Raw genomic sequence first — 3,564 nt, forward strand, 5'->3', positions numbered from 1 at the left:
GTCTAGCTGTACTTGTGCAAACCCCTCGTGCAGATGGGCTGCGATGGTGTAAGCCGTGACTCGCACCAGCATGGACAAGTCTGATTCTGCCGTTCTTGGTCTGGAAAGTTTCTGGGAGGGGAGTGGGGTCTAGTGGTTGGAGGGGGGGGGCTGGGAGCCAGGACTCCTGGCTTCTATCCCCAGCTCTGGGAAGGGAGTGGGGTCTAGTGGCTAGAGCGGGGAGGCCGGGAGTCAGGACTCCTGGGTTCTGTTCCCCCCTCCCAGCTTGGGGAGGGGAGTGGGGTCTAGTGAATAGAGCAGCCGGGGGTGGGAGGGTCTGGGAGTCAGGACTCCTGGGTTCCCTTTCCAGCCCTGCCTGTCTTATTAAAAGTGCCCGATCAACGAGGCCTTTCCCCCCCCATGTGTCTGTGCTGTCATGACGCATTCTGGCCCCCAGAGGGGGGTATCAGCTTCTTCAACAGATGCATGAACCCAAACCCTTTCTCCTTTGCTAGTGCTGTGGGGTGACTGGACTGGGGGGCAGGCCAGGGTCACTGGTGGGGCAGGCCATGGTTTGGGGGCTTGGGGCTGTGATGCCGGCACCCTTCCCCAGCACTAAATCCCCCTTAGAAGTTAACTGGGGGGGCAGGGCAGCGTTTTGACCTACGGACACTGATCCTGTTAATCCTCCGCCCCAGGCCCTAATCCTATTGGAGCTCGTTAAATCGCCCTGGCCCCTTCCCGTCTGCACTGGCTCTGGCAGCTGCAGCCTGGGGAAGGGGCAGCCTTCCTGGCCCCATGCCCCCTGCCACTCTGCCCTCCCTGGAGCTCTCCCACCATCCCTGCTACCCATGGCCATTTTCACCGTTGTTATCCTCCGCCAAAGAGAAGGTAACTTGATCCCAGTCTACCAGGGGACAAATATTTAATCCTGGGCTCTTCAGTCTAGCAGGGAAAGGTCTAATGTGATCCAGGGGCTAGGAATTGAAGAGGGACAAATACGGACTGGAAATAAAGGGGTAAATTTTCAACAGTGCAAGTATTTCACCCCTGGAGCAATTTCCCCAGGGTGGTGGTGGATTCTCCAGCCCTGGTCACTTTTAACTCAAGATGGGATGTTTTATTAAGATCTCGAATTCATTCAGGGCAGTTCTCTGGCCTGTGCTCTCCAGGGGGCCGTAGGAAATGATCTCTGCATCCATGGCTCTCTGGATGAAGCCGTGACTATGATCAGCGGGGGGGTCTCTTCTGGCTCTACGCTGTGAATCGCTGTTCCTGTGATGGGCACTTACCACGTCTGCCATCCTCCCCATCCCGGTTGCGTGGAGTCCAGCCTGGCCAGGCGGGCAAAGCAGACCCCTCCTCTGCATAGACACGTTTCACTCCACGACCAAAGCTGGTTGTGACCCATGTGCTGGATTTCACAGTTCGAATGAGGATGATAGACGCTGTTCCGGGATAAAGCGTATGCCTCCACGGGGGTTCTGTGGGGGGTGAGATGTGGGAGGGCGTGCTGCATAAGTGTGTGTGTGGGGGACGCTGGCATGTTGTGGGCTTGTTAGGGGTTCTTGTTGGCAGCAGCAGGAATAGTGGGCCCTGGGGGATTTGCAGGGACATGGGGAGACCTGGAGGGGTGCTGCAGGTATTTGGGGGTATCAGGGATAGCAGGGGATAGGAAGTATTGGGAGGAGGGGTGAATGGTGGGGGGCTGCAATGGGAGCATGGCAGAGATCGGTAGGGGTGGGGGAGGAGGGCGAGCATTATTGAGCAGAGGGATTGAGGAGACTGCCTTGGGGGAGGAAGCCATAAATGGGGGGCAGCGTGCATTGGGGAGGGGCTAAATGGGCAGGTGCACAGGATGCATTGGGGAGGGGTTGAATGGGGTGTCTTGGGGAGGGGGTGGAGGAGTGTGCAGCATGCATTGGGGCTGGATGAAGGACATGGCCAGGGGGCTGGAGGAGTGCGGCGGGGCGGGGCATTGCGGGAGGTGCAAATGTGAGTGGGCAGTGAGGACTGGAGAGGGGATTAATGGGGGGTGCATTGGTGGACGGGATGGGGGGGTTGCACAGAGTGCATGGGGAGGGGTGCGTGGGAGTAGTCAGAGAGCACTGGGGCGGGGATTGATTAGCAGGGTGGAGGGTGCATTGGGGGAGGGGCTGGGGTTTGCACAGGGTAAACTGGGGAGGGGTAAACGGTGGGGTAGGCAGAGAGCACTGGGGAGGAGGGGGATTGGGGGAGCAGGTTAGTGGGGGTGCATTGGGGAGGGGGAGTTGCACAGGGTGCTCATTGGCAGGAGTCGATGGGGTGCATTGAGGCGAGGGTGCATTGGGGGAGAGGGTTCATGGGGGAGCACTGGGTTCAGTTGTGAGGGGGGGTGTTGAAGGACCATTTGGGGAGGGGATGGCATTGAACAGGGTGAATTGGCGGGGGGCTTTTTGGGGGAGGGGATGGGGTTGCATTGGAGGTGAGGCTAGTGGGGGTGCACTGGGGAGTTTATTGGGGGAGAGGGTGAATTGGGGAATGGGCTAGTGGGGTCAATTGGGTTCACATGAAGGAGTTGCAGGATCATTGGGGAGGGGATGGGGGTAGCACAGGGTGCATTGAGGGGTTATTGGTGGAGGGGATGGGGATGCACTGGGGTCACAACAGGGAGTTAAGGACTATTGGGGAGGGGAGGGGAGGGGAGGGTGTTATTAGGGGCAGGGTGTACTAGGTTCGGCAGGGGGGTTGAAGGACCATTGGGGACTTTACCAGAACCAACAGCTCCCCTCTCCTGGGTCTATTTATGGTAGGCAACCCAGGCTCAGCCAGGAGCCAGCCAATCAGCTGCTTCAACTGTCCCCTGGTAGGCAGGATGAGTGAGAGCCACACCCACCTTGGGGTGGGTGGAGCTGTCACTGGCCCTCCCCATGGACGAAATGGATGAACCAATGGCTAGGTGCGGGAGGTGTGGTCATGCAGATTAAACTCAGCATATGAGCAAATGGCAGCATCCATGGGCGTGACTGTGCAAATAAGCATGTGTAAATGAACTACTGGCTGGGAAGGGGAGGTGGCCATGCAATTAAAACAAGGTGGGTGGAGCCAAGGATTAAATTTAGGGGCGTGGCTATATAAATAAAACAGGGCAGGGGAGATAGCAGGCGAGCCAATGGGTTGGCTGAGGGCGTGACTATGCAGATAAGGCAGGACGAGAGACTCAATTGGCTACAATGAGGTGGGGGGCTATGCAAATTTAGCAGGGTCGGACAGCCAATGGGTTGATCTGAAGGCGTAGCTATGCAGATAAAACAGTGCGGGGGAACCAATTGATCGGGTCAAGGGCGTGGCTATGCAGAGGAGGCAGGGTGGAGAAGCCGATGGCTTGCGTGTGGGGGGGCCTAAGCAGATGAGGCCGGGCAGGCGAGCCAATAGCTGTGCTGGGGGGGTGTCTATGCAGATGAGGCCGGGCAGGCGAGCCAATGGCTGTGCTGGGGGTGGTGGTTATGCAGATGAGGCGGTGACAGCGCGGAGCTGCTGCCGGCGGAGCGGTTCGGCTGCGCTGGCCGGGGCCGCAGGGGCAGCAGTGGGAGCCCAGCCGGGGGG

The sequence above is a fragment of the Natator depressus genome, chromosome 23, assembly GCF_965152275.1.
Source record: "Natator depressus isolate rNatDep1 chromosome 23, rNatDep2.hap1, whole genome shotgun sequence".
NCBI lineage: Eukaryota > Metazoa > Chordata > Testudines > Cheloniidae > Natator > Natator depressus.